Consider the following 22032-nt stretch of genomic DNA (forward strand, 5'->3'; position numbering starts at 1 on the left):
ATTCTGGTAAGACTCATGCATTCCAATCCTAGGAAATAAATCTCACCGAGTTCAATGGGATTTACTTACATATATGTGGTCGGAATTGCAGCCATTCATAGTTTATGCTCTCTTGCTTGTACACAAACCCCAATGGAGTTATTTCTGAGTACACATGTGTAGATCTGGAATCTTTCTGTATCTTTGCCATGGGATACCCTAGTGATATGATTTTTGATTTTGATATTGTTGTACTTGAAGCCCTTTATGTCTGCATTGATCTGCTTTCAAATAAAATGATTTTTGTACTACTAACTGCTGTTAAGTGTTCTCTTAGAAGGTGTATTATAATTGTTCTTTGTTCTCATTTAAAGAATGAATTTGGATGGGGGATGTTTTATGTGGTTCCTGCAATTGCCTAAGTATTTTAAATTTTGTTTGAACGTTGGCCAAAATTTTCCCAGTTCATGGAAGTGTTTTCTGATAGTCTTATAAAGTTCTGAACAATCCTGTAAGGGTTGCTGCTGTGGGCCTTCAGTTCCCACTCAGTCTTATGGGAATTGAAGGTATTCTGTACCCATCAGAGACAGAGCCCTAAAATGCATTGCTTCTTATATTTTTCTGTGTTCTGAGTATCAATTTCATATTGATTGTTGAAGAAATGTAGGCAAATCCTTTCTGCTGACTTGGAGAGATCTCTCTATTGAGTTGTGTATTTGTTTCTTGCAAGTTTGATAGCAAGATAGTCTTGTCTCATCAGTCTTTATCAGGAAGAACTTCTCTTTTTACTCCTTATTATAATTGGCTTGAGATGCATTTTTCCTCATGTGTGCAGTGAGATCACAGTATATACCTGCAATATTTAAATATTTTGCATGCTTTATTCTGTCTCAAGACTGAGTTCTCAATATGTACGCTGCATTAATATTCTAACAGTGAATAAAGTAATAAATCACTTATACTTTCTGTTGGCTTTCCCTTCTATGGAAAAATGTCTATTGTGGACATACTCTACTTTCAGGCATCCAGGAAGGACTAGAAGCAATGGTGGCAGTAACACGCACACAGTTCCTAACTCAATTGAGCTATGGAATATTTTCTCCTCTAGGAAGCTCTGCAATAACCTCCCCTAGCTTAGGCAGCTGGACAAACAGTTATCAGGAACTGATGCTTCAAATGAAGAATGACCAATGTACAGTGCAATCCTAAGCAGAGTTACATCCCTCTAAGCTGGTTAACTTCAATGGATTTAGAACCATGTAACATGCCTTAGGATCACACTGTTCATCGTTTCTTCAGGGTCGCCGTATTCTTCAGATAGTGGTCTGGCGGCTGTTTTGCTATGTAGGCTGATCCCCCTCACTCAAGACTGGATTCTGTAATAAAGTCGGAACCTCTAGAATTGTTTTTCAATCCTGAAGCTATGTACTTTGGCATAACTAGGGTGTTATATACAAAACATAAAGAGAGATCCAGTATTAAAGTGTGAAATAACTCAATCTGTTATAACTTCTGAGGAAAAATAACTTTCCTTATGAATGAAACTGTGAGGAAACTTAATACATGTTGTGACTTAAAAATGGGTATTTATTTTATTTATGTTATTTATAGTCTGCCTTTCTCACTGAGACATGAGGTGGATTATACAGTGTAATTCAATATGATCAACAGCTAGGAAGTTCAATAAACAATACAAAATACACTGTTGTTTTAATGTAGATGAATTTTTTATTGTATTTTAATATGTTGTTATCCGCCCCGAGCCAGCTTGCAGGGAGGGCGTAATAGAAATTTGAAATAAAATAAATAAATAGATTACAGAAATATGGAAAACTAAGCAGAAATTTGATACAGAGCTGAAATATGCTGAAACAAAACAAAAGCAATTTGACATGGTATAATAAGTGAGAGCAGGGCTTTTTTTCAGCAGGAACGCAGTGGAACAGAGTTCTGGAACCTCTTGAAAATGGTCACATGGCTGGTAGTCCCGCCGCCCCGATCTTCAGACAGAGAGGAGTTTAAATTGCCCTCCACGCCACTCAGCGGTGTGGAGGGAAATCTAAACTCCCCTCTGTCTGGAGATCAGGGGGCGGGGCCACCAGCCATGTGACCATTTTCTCCAAGGGCAACCCACTGAGTTCCACCACCTCTTTTCCCAGAAAAAAAACCCTGAGTGACAGTAACAGACAGCACTAGCATTATAGTCTTGGTCCCTGTCGCTTTATCTAAGCATTTCTGATGGGCCAAATATAATTAATAGGTCAGATTCTGTCTCTGTTCTATGTAGGCTTAGGCAGAAGAAGGCTGCTATAGATATCCTTAAGGTTCTCTTCTGCTCCAGGGTTAATGCACAGGGCCATATGCTCCTCCTGTGTTTACATTAATATTTTTGAAAACTGCAACAGGCTGAGAACATTTTCATCATGAATGTTAAAAGTTCATGGTTCCATAGGTGAGCCCTTTAAGATGAGACGGGCAGTTGGTCAGCAAGCTATGATGGGAATTCATGCTGCAATTTCAAGCAACCTTTTCATCAGGATTGATTGTTTCCCCCTATATCGGGTAGCTCGTTATTATTAGTACTTTGAAGTTTCTTGAATAGAATAGGGAAATGAGTGGAGGGTGGGCAGGAAAATAGTCTAGAACTGTATAGCAACAAGCTGTATGGCATTGGTCTATTAATAAGGAATCCAAAGATTCTGGGGGGAAAGGTTCTGTAGAGCTTTTGAGCTCCTTTGGATGCACGACCTGCCCTTGTAGAATCAACTCCAATTTATACAGGGCCTTGGCTCTGCTGAATTCTCACATCTTCTTTCAAAACAAAGGAGACAGATTGAGGTTTGGTATATGGGACCCCACACAGGCTCTGCACTGTCCTATGCACATTTACATGGGAGTAAGTCCATGGATCTCAGTGCAATTTACTTGGAAGTAAAACATGTATAGGATTTTGCTGACAGAATCCAACTTTTGGCATCAGCTGCAAGCATCTCTCTCTTTTAGATAGTGCTAGCATGTGTTGTGTATGGTTGACTTGCCAGATATGGAACCAGTGCACTAGCTGTTCGAGTGCATGTCATACGAAGGAGCCATTACTTACCTCCTTTTCTTCATACAGGTACAATAGCATGTACTAAAAGCGGGTGCAGACAGTACTATGATACCGTAGCTAACTCTCTACTTGACCCACTCCAGCTTGGTTCTGCCAATTATTGCACATACAAGGGTCTGCTTGCATGAGTAGTGTTATATCTGGACAGCACATTCACGGCAAAATGCCCTGTCCCTTCCATGAATAAGAACATTACTATTTTCCTGTTCTCCTACCATGTGCTACAATCTTGGAAATAGCTCTACGTCGTCCAATGGATAGGGTTTGTTACCTTGTCACTTTGTGTTGTTGCTCTACTTTGATTTAATTTGGATCTGAAGTTCTGAATAATTTGCCAAAGCAGAACAGATCTAAACAAATTGGCTGCCAAAACCATAACATTTGCAGCAGTAGGTACAATTTATCGAAAACATTTTTCTTTCTCTGTTCTTCTAAGGAGCTGAAAGCAAGGATCTTGTTTTCTCATTTTATACTCGCAATAACCCAGCGAGATACATTAGGTTCAGAGAAAGTGAGTAGCCCAAGGTCATTCAGCAGTCTTCTGTATCCTAGTCCAACTCTCCAACTACTGTACCACACTTGTCTAGCGATAGTTATCATCAGTATTATTTGAAGGAAAAACTGTGGACAAACTTCTTTGTATTGGCTGCATTTTAACATTCTATGCTTCATTCCATTTAACAATCACCATAGTTTCCCCCCCTGTAATTTCCTGTTTGTATCTTCTCCATTGACCTTGCAGAGTAATCTTAATTATCTAATTCTTTAAGCTCCCCAAGCAATTAGAATTTGCCTCAGCTTAAATCAAGCAAGTCTGGGTTTTTTAAAAAATGATCTTTAATAAGATGACCAAGCACTGATGCATGTGCTGTGGTGATGGTAAGCAATGCCATGAAACTATCACTTTGAGTTATATATTTTAAAGAAATAAGTTTTTGAATAAATAACGGGGGAAAGCCTGCTCTCCTTTCTAAATGTCTCCTTGTTTTCTGGATGACATTGGTCACCTCCAGTGTTGGGGTTGGTTTACTTTCAAGTTCATATGTTTCATGTTTCCACTGATGAAAAATCTTCAGTGTATTTTAGGTGCATTCCATATGGGAGATGCAAAACAGCATTCTGCTGTGGAAGCAGCAGTCAGTGTGATGGAGATAGGTGGGGACAGCCTCCCCATGGTCCTGTTCTCTCACTACTCACTTCTGACACCACCCTTGCTAGCTGTGCCTTGCTTCCTTGCAATTTGTTGTTTTGGTGCAGAGCAACAAATGGTGCAACCTTACCAAGCAGGCCCTTTTTTCCTGCTTCACAACTGAGATGCCGGTGGGGGGCTTAGCACCACCATTTCGAAGGCAGACCTTAGCTCTGCCCAATGCCCAGATTGGCTGCAGGCAGTCCTTTAAAGTTGAAACAAAGGAAGGTGTTTTTCTTTGTGCCATCTTCAAGGGGAAAGTCCTGGGAGCCTCTTGAGACATGCTTGGAAAGAGCACTGTGTCATATGAAGGCTCCCGTGGACCATACAAGACAAAATCCCTAGGTGGAAACCATCCATGCCTGAATGATCGGGGCTGACTCTTTACACGGAAAGTTATTGTTCAAGCTACAGACTGAAGCATCAGCCTGCTTTTGCTGTGATAGACAGCTTCTTATGTATGTATGTATGTATGTATGTATGTATGTATGTATGTATGTATGTATGTATGTATGTATGTATGTATGTATGTATGTATGTACGTACGTATGTACGTATGTCCTTTACAGTCTGCCTTTCTTACTGAGACTCAAGGCGGATTACATAGTGTGAGATTAGCACAGTCAGTATCAAGGACATTTCAATTCACAAAGCCATAGGGTAAATAAATGCAAATTTACAAAGATATAACATTAGCAAGAATCCAATACAGAGTTGAAGAAATGCTGAAACAGAGCATAAACAATTCTAGGACTGATGTTAGACAACACAGAACTACCCAGTAGGGTCATACTTAAAGCAACAGGTAGTGCATAGGAGCACGTACTTAAAAGCAACAGATAGTGCGCAAGGCAACATAGTGGTGAAGTCTATGGTCCCTGACTCATTAGTGAAGCATCTCTTTGAGACCATCTCTTCGAGGAGAATGGTGGCACTGGAAAGGTAATAATTGTATTGTGTCCCAAGCACAGAGGCGCAATGCATTTGTGAAGTTGGCTGTTGCCTACGAAAGCTAATTCTGCAATGCGTTAGACTTGAAGATGCTACATGATTATAATTTCCCCTTATCTTTCTACCAACCTTAGTGTTTCTACAGAATGATATATTATTTGAGCCAGTCTTTTAGTTAATTCCATCATTGGCTGGTATCCAAATATACTTGGAAACACCTTTTAATTAATATTTCCTTGTTGGATGGCACAGGACCATAGCTTGGTCCAATCCCCAGAGATGAAAAGAAACTGAAAAACCAAATGTGTTGACTCTTTAAGATTACCATAATCAAGAAACCATTTAAAATATAAAACCAAAAGCCCCCCCCCCCCAAGTCCTATTGGAAGAACCTTAAAACCTAGCTGATTTTATTTTAATGTAAAAATAAAAATGAGACTTTTTCTTCATTAGAAAGCAACATCCAAACGTTCTTCTCCTCCACTGTGCCGTGATCTGTTCTACAAAACACAGTGTTTTCTGTGCCCAACCTGAGTTGGTTTAAATGTTAAGTTGAGAAAGACAGAAGTTCCTAGTGCTTGCCAAGCTTGTGTTGTCAGAAACTTAGAAAAATGGGCCTTTCTTGTAGAGAAATTTGGTAATCTTTGGTTTCCAGATTTTGGTGTGCAAGGAAAGCAAAATTCTTGACTTATTTACATCTTGCCCTTTCTTTTTATGTGCAACTATTTAAACTGAGTGTTTCTTCACCACTTAACATTCTAATGATTGCCAAGTGACCTCTTCCCTTGTTATGTTTTTTAAAAAAATTCTTATCATGTTCCCTTCACCAAGTCCTCTTACTTCACTCTTTTAATTGTCCCAGCCAACAAATGTACTTGTTGATTTTTTCCCTTTCAGATCATATACATCCCACTGGAATTCACCTGCCTTTTCTTGCCCTTTTTGTTGTGTGAATTCATATCTCTTTATGTTAAATTATTTATTCCCTTGCTTCACTGATAATCCACCCCTCCTCCAAGACTCAAAGTGGATTACAGTCTTAAAACAGTTTAGTTGGTCTGTAGTAGAAGAGCAAGATTTGAGTCTGATAGCACCTTAAAGACCAACTAGATTTCCAGAATAGGAGCATTTGAGAGTGAAAGCTCCCTTTGTCAGACATATCAGATAAAGGGAACTTTGACTCTTGAAAGCTCATATCCTGGAAATCTAGTTGGTCTTTAAGATGCTGCTGGACTCGAGTCTTAAAACACAGCCATGCAAATAACATAAAACAAATAACATAAAAACAAGGTGCGTGCAAACAATGCAGTGAAACATACAACGAACAATGGAATAAAAGCTGGACTATAAATTAGAGAATGTATAAGAAAAACTCTGTAATACCTACAATCAAGCAGGATTACAAAACTAAAGAATAATGCAACAAAACCTGTTTACAGTTACAGTATTTACAGTGAGCAATCCCTTGAAAGCTGCCTACAATTTCACAGACAATTACTCAGACTCCTGTACCTTGTGTTTTTCATTGCCCGCTTCCAAATCCTTTTAATAACCCTGTGTATTTAAAGAAAATCTAAATTAAAATAGCCACAGTTTTAAAGCTTTTTTTTTTAAAGGGTTCATCTTTATTTGAAGGAAATGCCATTAATGGGACCTGCATGTACAGAAGCCATGTAGAGTGGGCTGGGGGGGGGGAGGGGAGTAGTTAAGTGAGACTGAGTGAAAAACTTGGCTAGAATCCAATCTAGTATGATTTTGGCACTGTTAGTTGATATGATGGTTTTTCCAAATTAATGTAAAATCTGTAGGTATGAAACATTAGAGTGAAATGAAAAAGTGATTAGATAAACATTTTAATTAATTAATTGAAGCTATGATGCCTGATAGGAGGGAGAAGTCAAATGTTCATGCTACATCAGTAGTCGTGGGGGATGCTTTGGATAAGGGAAACAGCATGGATCTGCAAGGTGGACCTAATTCCCATTGGGTGCCCCCCCCCCCCGTGTCCAACTTTTGCAGTTGAATCCAGCATTAGGGACTTTGATCATGGATTCCCAATGTTACATGAAGTTTGTCTGCTGGTTGGAAAGATTCAGAATTGAGTCACTTTAAACAAAGAATGTTGCCTCCAGCAATTTGTATTGGTATTCTCAGTATTAAAGCAGGTGCTGTTGCTGTAGAATTAACCTTTCTTTTAGGAAAATGTTGTGTCAGAGATACAGAGAGCAAAACTCCTCTGGTATCTTCCCCTGCAGGTTTGTTTTCATAGATTCTTGCAAAGAATCTTTACCATTGGATTTATGTTAGCTAACAGGGAGATGGTTGCAATCTGGGACAATGTTAAAGCAGTCTGTTGTTCATGAGAGTTAAATTTAAACAGTAATTCAGGGAGCCAGGGAATTACAGGATGAAGCCAAGATTTAGTATATTTGCAGAGCATAAATACCCTAAATAAATTGTTATTGGAGAACAACCTAACTATAGATACATAAAGGACACAGATATTTTATTAAAAGCAGCTTTTGCCCAAGATTTTACGTGTACCAGTTGTTAATCATTTAAAGACCATCATATTTGATTTTTTTTTAAAAATGATGACTACAGTATACTTGTCAGTGTTCAAATAACCAAAACAGAATTTGGTTGAGTTGGTGTTTAACATCAATTCACAATATGACCAAATCTGTGGATGCTTAAATCTGGAGACTAGAACCATTAACTGTCAAGACAGATCTTTCTACACACCTGCAAAATGCCCCAGATTTGTCAAAAATCCTGAAACACAAAACCAAACAAATAAATTGAGGGGTTAATAACAATAACAGAAGCAGCTTTGAGAAACAAATGCTCTCAGTGGCCATCGCTAGGCAGCCATAACAGTATTGCCAGTCTTCAATCCATCAGTAAAAAGCTAGGGCAAGGTCCTTTGCAGGGCTTTTTTGGCCTTTGAAGGGGTACTTGTTGGGGCCAGACCCAGCAGCCAGTACTGGACAGTTTGCTACAACACAACTTGTGTGACTTATCCAAACCTGACTGGTTGCTACTGTTCAACAGTAGCCACCCCACAAAAGCCAGCATGGTGTAGTGGTTATGGTTTCAGACTAGGAAATGGGAGATCCAGGCTCAAATCCCTGCTCTGCCACGATGCTCACTGGAAGACCTTGGGCCAGTCCCACACTTTCAGCCTTACCTACCTCACAGGGTCTCTGTGAAGATAAATTGTAGAAGAGAATAATGTAAGCTGCTTTGGAAGTAAATAATAAAAGCTGAAGATAAGGGGGCAGATAAAAGGTAGGTTGGTTGGTATGTGAGAAGGAGAGAGGGAAGCAGGGGAAGGTGGGGATGTAGCATTGCCTGGAGGAAGGAAAGAAGAAATACTGTGGGGAAGGGATATAAGGGAAGATGAGATCCCCCCTGCAAGTCCTTGCAGGTTCTGTACCACACATTTTGGCCTGGACCAGTGGTTGGCATTGGGCACTCACCATAGTTTTTCTAGGTAGAGACTGTCGGGTGGGGAGGAGAGAAAGCTGAATACAGGGGGAGAAATAAAGATAGGTTGGCGGGTGGGTGAGAAGGAGGTGAGAAATCAGGAAAACGGAAGAGCCTGTAGGAACTTTCAAAGAGGGAGAAATGAAATGCCCTTGCAACCCCTTGTGTGATCCCAGCTTGTAACATCTGCATTTTTACCCAATCATATAACAGGGAATGTTTCTCATATTAAGCTCTGCTTTTGAAGTTAGCATCTGATTGGATTCTGCTGGTAACAAATGGTAGGACTTGAGGGACTTTCCACTGATTCTATTAATATTACCTTAAAGTGAACTGTTGTTAATGGTCATGTTGCGTCCAAAAGGCCCAGTAAAGCTGGTCAAACTTCCTCTGGTGCATAATTACTGACGCTGTTCATGTTGGGGATATACAGGGCTGTTGATGGCCTTTCTCCCACATTTCCAAGTGTTACTTCAAAGAAATTAATGTAAAATAAGCGATTTATAGATTGTTTATTTACTTATACCCCACTTTTCTTTCCAACGAGGGCCTAAACTGACTTCTCCATTTTATTCTCACAATAGCCCTGTGAGGTACGTTCGGCTGAGATGTGAGATGGTGCAAGATTCCCCGATAAGCTTCCATGGCAAAGTGGGGATTCAAACCTGGATGTCCTAGATCCTAGTCCAACATTTTGATCACTATACCACACTGATAGTGCAGTCCTCAACAGAGTTATACCTTCTAAGTCCATTAAAGTCAAGGGTGTACTTCTGCTTGTTCAGCAACTTCTGGAATTCTGTTGCCAGATCTAAGTGTCCTATGTTATTTTAGTGTTTGTGAATTCTTAGTATTAAGAACAGATAACGTGAACTTGAAAATGAAATCCGGCCCTCAAGTCAGAGTTGACTCATGGCGAACCCTGGTGGGGTTTTCATGACAAGAGACTAAGGGAGGTGGTTTGCCATTGCCTGCCTCTGCAACCCTGGTCTTCATTGGAGGTCTCCCAGGCCAAGCTTTTGCCTATTGTTCTATTGAAGCCCTTCCAAAAGTTTACACCATTTTTAAGAATCCTGCTAAACTCATGGCCCTTATAGCTGGAGATATTTTAAGGGATCATTTAAACATAGTACAGTTGATAGTAACCTATCTACCCTGAGCCATGAGAATGTGGGATGGGCAGAGGTGGGTGGGTCAGGTGGACTGAGTTTGGAACACTACTGCTTTGAGATGACATAAGGGCCGTTTCCAGATGGCCACGTTGCGGGTGCAGGTAAGCCATCTGGAAACGGCCAAGTTGTCACTGGTTTTTTTTTTTAAATTAGGAAAACATGCTGTCATTCATTAAGTGTAAGTTCAGGTGTCACAATTTTTTAAAAAACGTATTTTAAAAAAGAACTTATATGGAATGAAGTGCTGCTGGGAACGTTGATGCAGTCACTGAGTCCACACCTAGTGGGAAGCCATCTTGTAAAAAAAATAGTTGTGTTATTCCCACTTTTTGCATATGCCTCATGTGATGAAGAGAATCAGATGGGACAGATGGGATATTGTTGTCACCAACAACAGTACAGAGTTTGGCAGTGAAGCGGTTACTTGTTAGTAGCAGTAGAGTTTGGGGAGTTGCTGATTAATCTCAACAGCTAACTTTATTAACATTCCAAATGTCATTCCTTATTCATTTCACCCACTTGAGTCTGTCATGTCATTTTGTGGATAGGATTCGTAGAGCAGATTTTGACATGCTGTATATGATAACAGATGGGCACCCAAGGAACTGTCTATTATACAGCTCCAGAGCTTCTAAGGGACAGGGGAGGGGATTGGTTATCCCTTGCTTTGGTTTCCTTCGAATGGTCTTGACATTTTGTCTTTATGCTGTGTGATGACTTGTGTTAAAACAAACTAGAGAAAGGTCTTCGGGGCTTTGAAGAATAGAGATATTATCAGCCTTGGGGAGACTTCAATTCATACCTTGCAGTACATTCCTCCTCCAGTTAAGGGACTCTGAGTGCCAAAAAAGCCCATTCTGTTGTATCACCTGTCATCTTGCAGAAGTGATAATGGGGGGAAAGGTCTGTATGGCACTGTTTTCCTCTACAATAGCAGTGATGGGCAGATAACACAAGCTGTTCAATGCCCCCCCCCCCCCAAATGAGTCTCTCATTCCCTCAGCTTTGCTTCTAATTCCCATCTAACTTCATTGCCTGGCATTATTGCTCCATTTCTACCCTTGCAGTATATGTTAGACGAAAATAGGTCTGTCTATTTTATATTATATGGCACATCTCTTCCTCAGAGATTGTATTAAAAAAACAAGCAAGCTGAATGAAAAATCTGCTTTTGTGGGTACTTGCTGGCACTACAAGGCATTTTGGCTTAATACATAAATACTGAGGTATCCTTATAGCTGTTTTATTTGTTTTTAGTCTTGCAGTCTCCACTTCCTCTGAAGAGCTTAACACACCTTGCATGTGAGTTCATTCAGGAGCTTTCTAGAGCCGGACTTGCTTAACTTCAGCTGAATTGTTACAGACAGAGGAAGGGCCACTTAAGGTGGTAGGAGGTTCCTAAGGCTTCAGTCTTTGCTACATGGAGTGGTAGGACATAGGCCATTGTAATCTTTAAATGGAAGGGCTGGATTTCAATCACAAGTGATGTAGATAAACTGTGATAAGGATCTTCTGTGCTGGCTTAAAAAACGAAAAGCCACATCACATTTTGTTTTGGTGTCAGAAGCAAAAGGTTTGGAATTGCTTTCTCAAATTAAATCCCCTCTGAAGCTGCTATTTACTTCACTGGAGAAAACATTCAGGTCCCCGTTTGGTACACGAAATATCCTGATCAAGAACACTTGCATCACGTACTTTGACACTTGCTTTATTAAATAGGCATATCTTTCTTTGTGCATAAATATATACACACGTGCTGTCATTGCATGTGACGGTCTACAATAGATGCAGCTTGCGTGCTAATTCACACACAGCTTGGCTTGTGTTGGTGTAGTGTAATGTTTAAAAGCAGGAGTTACCAGTTGGGAAAATCTGACACCCCAATCTCAACTGAAGCAAGCCACTTGCCCCAAGTGACCCTCTGGGGGCATTTTCATGCAGAGGCATGTTTTAGTAAATGTATTATGAATTGACACCATGTGTACAAATGCTACATATTTGAGCTCTGGGAATGAGTATCCGTAGCTGCGTAACAAGGATTGTGAGGCCTTTCCTAGTCTGTAGTATGGAGATAGAAATATTGGAATGCCAAATTGCATTTTTCTCCTGGTACATGCTTCCCTGGAACCTATTCTTGCATCTACTATGTGTCCGCTTCTCCTGGGTCAAGAGCCCTAGGTTCTTGCATCACCAGGGAAAAGCCAGCTGTCTGCTGCTGGGCAGGGAGAGGAGAGTTGAAAGTGACAGAGGGCTCTAGGGATGCCCTCAGTTTAGCACTTTGCCAGCACCACCAACACCAGCTTCCTGTTGAAGCCTCTGTTCCATGCTTGGGAACCAAGACAAGGATTCCATATAGATGAATTAGGTCTCCTCCACCTCATGCCTTTTTTTTTGTTTCCCAGGACTTTTATTGTCAAAATGGCATATATACACATCAGTACTGTCTGCAGGGAGAAAGAAACTGGCAACTTGGAAGTGAAACTGACACGGCTTTCTTCCCAGTGCTGCACCATCTAGGCTGAGCATCAAACTGGGTAGGACGGAAGTGATAGAGATTGTGGATCACTATTAGATCTTTTCGGTTATAAGGGCACATGTCTCTGATTTGGATTGGAGATACATAAGGGCGGAGTTTCAACCCTTTCACACACCCACACACCCACTGGCATTTACAAATTAAGACAGAGTGGATTGTCCCCAGGTTGTATCACAGCTGCTTCACAATAGGCCTGAGATCTTTCCTTCAAAAGGTAATGAGTACCTGTGGTGTACAGTAATACTTTAATGCAAAAAAGAAACTGACCAGGCAGGGATAGGAATATTAAGGCTTTCTTTCACTTCTGCAGCCAAGGTTGCCAACTGCCTAGAGAAAAACAAATGACCATTCTATTTAATAGGAGACTTAATGAGATGTTACTGACCAAGTAATGTTATTTACCTCAATACCATGAAAAGTTTCAACTACTCATTTCTACCTTCTAAGCCTATGTCCAAGGGGCAGGGCGCACACACACACCTAGGCCTGTTAGCAATCCTATCTGCAGCCAGTCTAAGAAACCTCTTAATCGTTATTTTTGCCAGTCTCCTGATGTGATGATGGCTACTAGTTCAGACGGCTTTAAAAGAGCATTAGACAAATTCACATTGTATAAGTCCATTAATAAGTATTAGTCAAAATGACTAAATGGTTTTTAAAAAGGTGACTGAGGGGGACATGATAGAAGTCTATAAAATGATGCATAGGATAGAGAAACTGGATAGAGAGAACTTTTTCTTCCTCTTCGTAATACTAACATTTGGGGGCACCCAATGAAGTTGATGAGCAGTAGATTCAGAACAGACAAAAGTAAATACTTGTTTCCTCAATGAATAATGAAATTGTAGCATTTACTGTTAGTGGATGTTGTGGTGGCCATGAGCACAGGTGGCTTTAAAAGAGGATTAGAGCGATTCTTGGAGAAGAGGTCCATCAATTGGAACCTCCATATACAGAAACCACGTGTCTCTGAATACCAGTGTTAGGAAGCAATATCAGGGGAAGGCTATTTTATGGATTCGTTGCTGCTCATTTTATTCTGCTAGTTTCTTTAGTTTTTATGTATGCATTATGTATGTTTTATTCTTTTAAGCCACCTCATAAACTTGTGAATAAAATTTTGGGATAGAAATCTTTTAAATAAATGCCTCCTCATCTTTATAACCCCTGCTGGGGGAACCTGTCATTTATTCCTTGTTTGTTGGCCCTCCAGAGCAACTTTTTAAGCCACTGTATGGATCAGGATACTGAACTAGATGGACCTTTGGTCTTATCCAGCAGGTCTTTTCTTGTGGAACCTCCATGTTCAGATGTAGTAGTGCTGGGGGGCAACAGCAGGATTGAGGTGTTGGCCTCTGTGCTTTCTTTGAGGAACTCCTGGGGTCATTTGGCCACTATGTGAAACAAGATGGCGGACTTGATGGCCATCTTACATTTTCATGATGTGCCCAATCTCATATTAACCATTGAGCTGATTCTTATTGGTTCATACTGAGTGCTGTATTATTTCCTTGAATTCTTTTTCACGTTATTGCAGCACCTGAGGCGAGTAAGGAGAACAGGTGTGATTAATAAAACAGCTCAAGAGTAATAAAGAGATAAATACCACACATTTAACCCTTTATCAAAAGACCAGTTGTTTAATGTATGTGACTCGAGCTACCTTCAGGCAGGAAAGGCAAGCAGCTAGCTCTGTGAAAAATGGCCTTTACATTGAAAGTAAAATAGAATGCTACTGTAATGGATATTGAAATTTGCTTTTGGCTTTAACTATAGAATTGCTTTTGGGTGGGTGAGGAAAGTAGATTGAAAAGCTGGTGACTATGTTCATTTATACATTCCCGATATAAATCTCTGTCACGGTCAGATCTCTGGATATATTCCTTAAAATGCATTTGTAAAAATCCCACAGTTTTAGTAAAATGGAATGAAATTGCTCCTAATGGGTGCAAAATAGCTTGTTTTGATTACTAGTGCCTTTCCGGAGTAACTGTTACTCAAATGTATCTATGCTGAAGGTTGTTTCAAGATTCTGAAATCCTGTTTAGTTTTGTGTGATCCCTCCCTACCACTATTCTTTTCATTGTAGCAGTTTGTTATGTTGTTATAGTATACATTGGTCAGAAATAGAGGTGAGCAGGGTCCAGAAAACAAACCTAAATTTTACATGGACTGGCCTGGTTCAGCGGTTTGCCTACTGGGAATCATGGGACGCCCATTTTCCTATGGACCCTGACCTTTTTGCTGGTCCATTGGTCCGGGGGATTTTAAAGTTTAAAGTACTCCCAGTGCTGCTTGCAAGCGCTCTAACCCCCCTTGCTCCAGCTAACTGGCAGGGACTTACAACCGGTGCCGGGACCACTTTAAACATTAACCCCCCTTGCTCCAGGTGACAGGCAGGGACTTCCCTGCCAGTCAGCTGATGGAAGATTTTTTTAGTTTAAAGCGCTCTCAATTCCACTTGCAATTGGTGCTGGGAGTGCTTTAACACCCCCTTGTTCCAGCTGACATGTGGGGACCTCCCCGCCAGTCAGTTGGAGGAGTGGAGTTTAAAGTGCTCTCAGCGCCACTTGCAAGTGGTACCAAGAGTGCGTTAACCCCTCCTTGCTCCAGACTCCAGAAGTAGTATCATGGACCAATGGACCACGAACCCACAAACCTGTCCTCAGGTCATGAAAAGTTTGTGGTCCATGGTCCATGAAACTCCATGGACCACATATTGTCAGCCCGTGGTGCCCACCTCTAGTCAGAAAGCATTTCCTCTTATTTGGGATTACAATTGCAAGTGATGTGGTAGAATCCAGTTAGGGACAGATACTGAGGTTACAAATTATGTTTAATTTAAGAGGTCCATTTGCATCCCTCCTCCCATTGTAAAATTTGAACCGAGAACCTAAAGTGTAGTTATGCATATAAATCCAGCTCTGTGTCTACTAGGAAGGGCTTACCTACCCTGTATGACTATATTTAAAACTAAAGTCTAGCAAGAAATAATGCATAGAAAGAAGATAATAAAAGCAATCAACAAGGAACAGTTTACCCAATGTTTACACAAGAGGAAAAATATTCAGAGTAATCTTTGCTATTTGCCTACTTTTTAAAAAATTGATGAAATAATTGAAATGTTTTCCCAGTATGGTAATGAAGGAATATAAAGCCAATAATAGCATTATTAATCATGTCAAACTAGTTACGTAAGGGTATATTTTAATACCAGAGGGCTTCATCTATACAAAGAAACCAATTTCTGTTCCTTATATTACATTTCTCTCTCTTGTTGCTTTTCAACACTCTAATCCATCTCTTTGCAGACCTTTCCATTGATCTTAGTGGAATTTGGATGTGGCCCTAAAGCACTCTGATTATTGCATCTCCTGCCTGCATAAGTGAGAAGAGTGTAGGATTGAGAACCTTGCTTGCTTAAATCTCTCCTAAACTTCAACCAAGAAGTTTGAAGTTTATTTACCATTTATTTACAAACTTTCTAGCTTTGCCTGGGAGGTGGATTGTTATAATAAAGGACATTATGTCCTTTGTAAAAAGGAACATTAAGAACCCTCTCTATTGGGGTTGGTGGATCCCTTTACAGGAATGCCATTCCATCAAAGCAAGCATTTTATTAAGCTTTGTTTGCTCTAGTTATAATGAAAAGGGAAACCCCCATTTTCTTTAAGTTAACCATGCTGCAAAGTGCTGAAAACCACATTTGTGAACCTTATCTCTCCTGACATTCCCTTGCTAAGTAATTATTTTTTCTCAGATTGCGCAGCCAGGAATATTAAATGTTAAAATGGTGCACCATGATACTTATGGTTTATTTACAAGTTCTTTCTTGAAGAAATGGCATAGTAACCTTCACTGTGACCTTTTTTGCATTGCTCCTGGAAGTTGCATGGAATGTTTCTAAAACTGAAAGGTTGCTGGTCTCATTCAGCAATTTGGGATTGGCAAATTTGCTTTACTCATTAAAGGAAATATGCATTTGCTACCAAACTGTGTTTGACCTGGGTTAGATGAATTGAGTTTCTATTTTTGAACTCTTTCCGTGCTTGGAGAAGATAAATGCAAACTGCATTTTAAAGGGAAAAGTATGTATTTTAAAGGATGCATATATTTTCTCTAATATGCTAATAGAGTGGAGTGATCAAATTTCAAATAGCAAAACCTAGTGATGATTAAAGGGTTAAATATTCTCTCCTCCATGCATAGCCTCAAAGCAAATTGAGTCTGCACAAGCTGAAGATGTGTGATTTTTGCTCATCTGTCTGAATGAAGAGACCCTGGTTCAAATTCCCACTCTGCCACTGGGTGATGGTGGGCCATACATTTATCTCTCAGCCTAATATGTATTTATTTTAAACATTTGTAGGTTGGTTATCTCTCAAAAGGGGTCCAAAGTGCCTTATAACAAGAACTGAAAACAAGTAGAGCAATATGTCCAAATAATCAATGATCCAGAAAAAGGGTTGTTAGTACTAATCTTCAAACCTCCTCTTATATAGCTCAGTCTTACACAGCATTTTAAAGGACACAAGGGTGGATCCCTTCCTCATATTCTCATGAAGACAATTCAGGAGCCACTGCCGTAAAAGTTTGAGTCCTGGGCAATGGCCTGGGCAATGGCAGTTCTTACATAATCTCCCTCATAGGATTGTTGTGAGGCTAAAATAGAGGAAGGAAAAAGCATGCATTACAAGTATTATAAGAAAAAATTGCATTGTAAATATTTTGAATTTGAGGAAGTGAGTTCTCACTTCTGAACGTTTATGATGGAATAAATGTTGTTAGTCTTTAAACTACCACAGAACTTCTGTTTAATTTTGCAAACAGTTGTCTGTGCATCTCAGAGCCGAACTAAATGTGACGAGTTACTAGAGTTCTACACGTGTTTGCTTAGCTCAAGGTTTGGTGGGAAGTGTAGGCAGTGTAGGTACTTGCAGCTTTAAGTTTAAGGTTTAAAGAGCGGTAGGGAGGGAAGTGCAGGTGTGGGGCTCTTGATGGGTGCCGGGTGCCTGCCATCAGGCCCCTGCCTGAAGCTGCATGGCCCAGAGCTGAATAGCCCGGCATCCCTCTGCAGGGGCCAGGCAAGTGGGGGGTGGGGGAGATGAAGCAACGTGTGACTTCAGGTGGGGACTGGGCAAGCGGAGGGGGGAAGATGCAGCAATGCTCTGGGCACCTTTCCCCACTCACCCAGAGTATCACTGCTTCCCCCCCCCACTCACTTGGCCCCCACAGAGCGATGCCAGGCTATGTAGCTCTGGGCCACATGGCTTCAGGCAGGGGCCATGGAAGCGGGGGGAGGGAAATGCAGTGTTGTTCTGGGCAAGTGGGGGTAAAGGTGCCCAGAGCATTGCTGCATCTTCTCCCCACTTGCCCGACTCCCGCCCGAACCCACGCGACCCAGAGCTGCATAGTCCGGCGAGCGGTGGGGGAAAGCGATGCTCCAGGTGAGCAGGGGGAAAGGCAGAGTGATACTGGGCTATGCAGCTCCAGGCCGTGCGACTTTGGTCTGGGGACAGGTGAGGGGGGGGAAGATGCAGCAACGCTCTGAGCACCCTGTCTGCTGACCTCTTTGCCTGGTCCTGCCTGAAGCCCCACTAGCAGCTAGCAGCAGCCAGGCTCCCTGGGGGGAAGAGAGGGGCCGTGAAACCCCCCCCACACACACCCAGCGGAGTGAAAGGGGGGCACCCATCAAGAGCCCCACGCCTGCACTTCCCTCCCTGCCACTCTGTAAACCTTAAAATTAAAGCTGCAAGGACCTACACTTCCTACACTTCCCATCAAACCTTGAGCTAAGCAAACACGTGTAGAACTCTAGTAACTCATCATGTTTAGTTTGGCTCTCAGACAGGCCTCTAAATGTTTATTTATACTGCATGAATAGTTGGAAGTCACAGATTGCTTCCTCTGGTGAGAATGAAATTCCATATTGAGTTACAATCCCAGATAACATTACATATGTTTAGATATGCAATTCTTGAAATTATACAAACAATTTCATTTTTGTAAATAGGATAATATTTCATTTGTGAGGCAGTATAGAAAAACAGGGCTTTCCTGCACAGCACTGTTCATATTCAATTACTGCTGAGGAAGGTGAGTCTTCTTGAACAAGAAAATGCAAAGGGGGAACAGGTGGTGCTGTCCTAAACGGAGCTACTCCCTTTTGCATCAATTGAAGTCAATGGACTTAGAAGGCTGCAAATCTGCTTAGGACTGCAATAATAATTTGGTAGTTTTACAAGAACAAGATGTTCTGAATGCAATAAATGTATCCCACATGTGAAATTAGCAGAGATCTAGGTAAAACGTCTATCCATATTGAGAACATCGTTTTCTTTCCAGTCATTCATGTACATTTGCATCCTGCTGTTCTTTTAGAAAAATGTTAATTAAAGCGTAAAGGCAGATGGCAAATCTAAACTGGAACACATTGAGCTAACCTCAATACCTTTGTGTAATGTAAATTACCTAGTCAGGCCAAATTAGTTAGCATCAAGAGGTGCTGTTTTTAGTGAAATTCTGCTCATTTAAAAGTGCTGAGGGCTGGTCCCAAAGTGTTCAGTGTAAAGGGTCTACAGGGCATCATCATAACATGAGCACATCTGTTAAGATTATTTATTTATTTAGTACATTTTATTATCCTTCTTCCAAAGAGCTCAAGGTGGTATACATGTTTGAGCAGAGGCAGCATATACATGTTCTAAATAAGCGAGTAAATAAATGCTTTCCACTTCTCCATTTTATCCTCTCAACAATAATGCTATGAGGTAGGTTAAACTGAGATACAGTGATTGGCTCAAGGTCACCTAGGGGGCTTCCATGGCAGAGCGGAGATTCAAACCTGGGTCTCCCAGATCATAGTTCATCACTCTAACCATTATGACACAGTAGACTCTGGATTATCTGAATCTTTAGAAGTAACGTCTTTTTAGACACCAGGACCCAGTGAGATTTCTGGTTATGGCTGCTGTGAGGGAGAACCACATCTCCAAACTTCCCTATCTTCTGTGAAGGATCAACACAATGTTCTTGAAGGGTAGACCTGGGCACCTCAACAAGTAGCAAATGGGCCAGTATTTTGAGACTGGTCTTTCACCTGGTACCAATAATTTAAGACTCCGAGGTTGCATTGTTTCAGGCATGTACAGCATCACAAATATCGATGGTACGAACGTGATAGGCTTATGGGCCATTGATCTACCATAACCATTAGCATTTAATCCACTTTCCTATATTGTTATGTGTCGTCTTGTCAACATTACAGCAGCCAGGTGGAATGACAGTTTATAAACTTCATACCTCCGACAATCAGTAAAATCATGATGTAGAGTCCTTCTAGCTCAGTGCTGCTTTGGGCTAGCCTGGGCCATCCAGAAAGACTCTAATGCAAACCATTTTTGCCCACTGTAATAAGTAAGTTACTGATATTGTAATTAGAAGCTTCTTTATTTGCAAACTGAGGGTTGGATCCAATCAACTTTTCTGCTGGTGAAAAAGGAAGAAGTCCCCTTTGGCCACCAAAAAAGACCATGCTTGGAGTCATGGGACCTGCATGCCCAAAAGCCATGTGGGATGGGGGCTGTAATAGGGAAAGGAGTTGCGTGAGATACAGTGAAACAACTGGCTGGGACTATTTGCTTTTAAGCCATGTAAGCAGTTTTCTGCAGTAAACATTTATTATCTTTTTTTTGAAAAATTTTTATTGGGTTAGAACATTTTTATTTTTACATTACAGTCAATTTTCCCCTAATTTTTCGTTTCTAACCCCCTCCCTTTCCCCCCCTTTTGTTGACTTCCAACAGCTTTCCCACCCTCTGTCCCTTTTCCCTTACTTCTATTAAATTCCTCTGTCTAAAACAGATATACATTCTCCATTATATTAAGCAGTACATCTTTAACTCCTTTACTTATTATACACCCAAACTATACGTCTTTAGATAAACAATTTATCCCATTTTCCAGTTTTGAATATTTCTATATAAACCTATATATCATAAACCATAAAAATTTCCCACATTTAAATCAAACAATTTGATTTGTTCTCTATATATTACTCATTTCAACTTTTTATGGTAATTCTATATAACTCCTCGCATAATCAATCAATTTAACTCTTCTGTACATTCAGTTTGGTGCATATAAATCTTATCAAAGAAAGAAAATATTGTTATTTACTCAATCCTCATGTTTAAACCTTATCATTAATTATTCTCTATCAATGTTCTATCAGTTAACCTATACATATCTATATATATCTCAATCAATTAATCTAACTGCTTATAAATTCACATTTCTCTTCCTCCCCCGGTAAAGTCACCCCTCTCTTTTATACTTTTATTATACTTCAGTAGTTCTCAAACTGCCACCGTTTTCCTCCCACCTCCCATTTCTTCTCCAGATATTGTTTCAGCTTCTCCCAGTCTGTGTTAAACTGCCCTGAGTCAAGATCTCTCAGTTTTCTTGTCATCTTGTCCATTTCAGCCATATACAGCAATTTGTAGATCCAATCTTCAATAGTTGGCACTTCTTGTACTTTCCATTTCTGCGCATACAAAAGTCTAGCTGCTGCAGTCATGTAAAAAATCAACGTCCTATGATGGGCTGGAATTCCCTCCATTCCCAAGTTTAGCAGCAGGAGTTCTGGGTTCTTATTTATTTGAAACTGTAAAATTTCACTCATTTCTCTTATTATTTCCCCCCAGAACTGCCTAGCTACCTCACACGACCACCACATATGATAGAGGGAGCCCTCATGTTTCTTACATTTCCAGCATTTATTAGAAGTATTCAAGTTCCCTAGCGCAATCTTCTTTGGTGTCATGTACCAACGATAGATCATTTTGAAAATGTTCTCTTTAATATTAATGCATGTCGTTGTCTTCATTGTAGTTTTCCACAAGTATTCCCATGCCTCCATTGTTATTTCTTTATTGAAATTTATAGCCCATTTCACCATTTGTGTTTTAACTATCTCATCCTCAGTATACCATTTCAACAGTACTTGGTATACCTTGGATATTCTTTTCTTGTCTTCTTTAAGAAGGGTCTGCTCTAGTTCCGAGTTCTCTGTTCGTATGCCCCCTTTTGCAAAGTCCGAGTTGTATAAGTCTCTAATCTGTCTATACTGGAACCAATCATAGTTAGGTGATAGTTCCTCTTGCGTCTTTATTCTAAGTTTAGATACTTCAATCTTAGTTATTTCTTTGTACGTTAAACATTGTTGTTCATTATCCACAGCTCTCGGATCTATCACCTCATATGGAACCACCCACAAGGGGGTTCCTTCTTGTAGGTAAGTTCTGTACTTCTTCCAGATTGTATATAGACTTCTCCTTACAAAATGATGCAGGAACATCGAGTTGACCTTTACTTTGTCATGCCATAGGTATGCGTGCCATCCAAAAATTTTTTTATATCCCTCTAGGGCTAATAGTTTCTTATTCTTTAATGTCATCCACTCTTTTAGCCAAACTAGGCAGATTGCATCATGGTAAAGTCTCAGATTGGGCAGTTGCATTCCGCCTCTCTCCTTTGCATCTTGTAGAACTTTTACTTTCACTCGAGGCTTCTTGCCTGCCCAAACAAAATCTGATATTTTCCT

At 40.4% G+C, this 22032-nt stretch overlaps 1 protein-coding gene across 4 annotated transcripts in view; it reads left to right on the plus strand.

Moving 5' to 3' along the window:
- The window catches only part of PDE1C (phosphodiesterase 1C), a 334910-nt gene that overhangs the window by 145350 nt on the left and 167528 nt on the right, over positions 1 to 22032 (plus strand). The gene's annotated exons all lie outside the window — the stretch shown is intronic.

This window comes from Eublepharis macularius, chromosome 11 (assembly GCF_028583425.1).
Source record: "Eublepharis macularius isolate TG4126 chromosome 11, MPM_Emac_v1.0, whole genome shotgun sequence".
Classification (NCBI taxonomy): domain Eukaryota; kingdom Metazoa; phylum Chordata; class Lepidosauria; order Squamata; family Eublepharidae; genus Eublepharis; species Eublepharis macularius.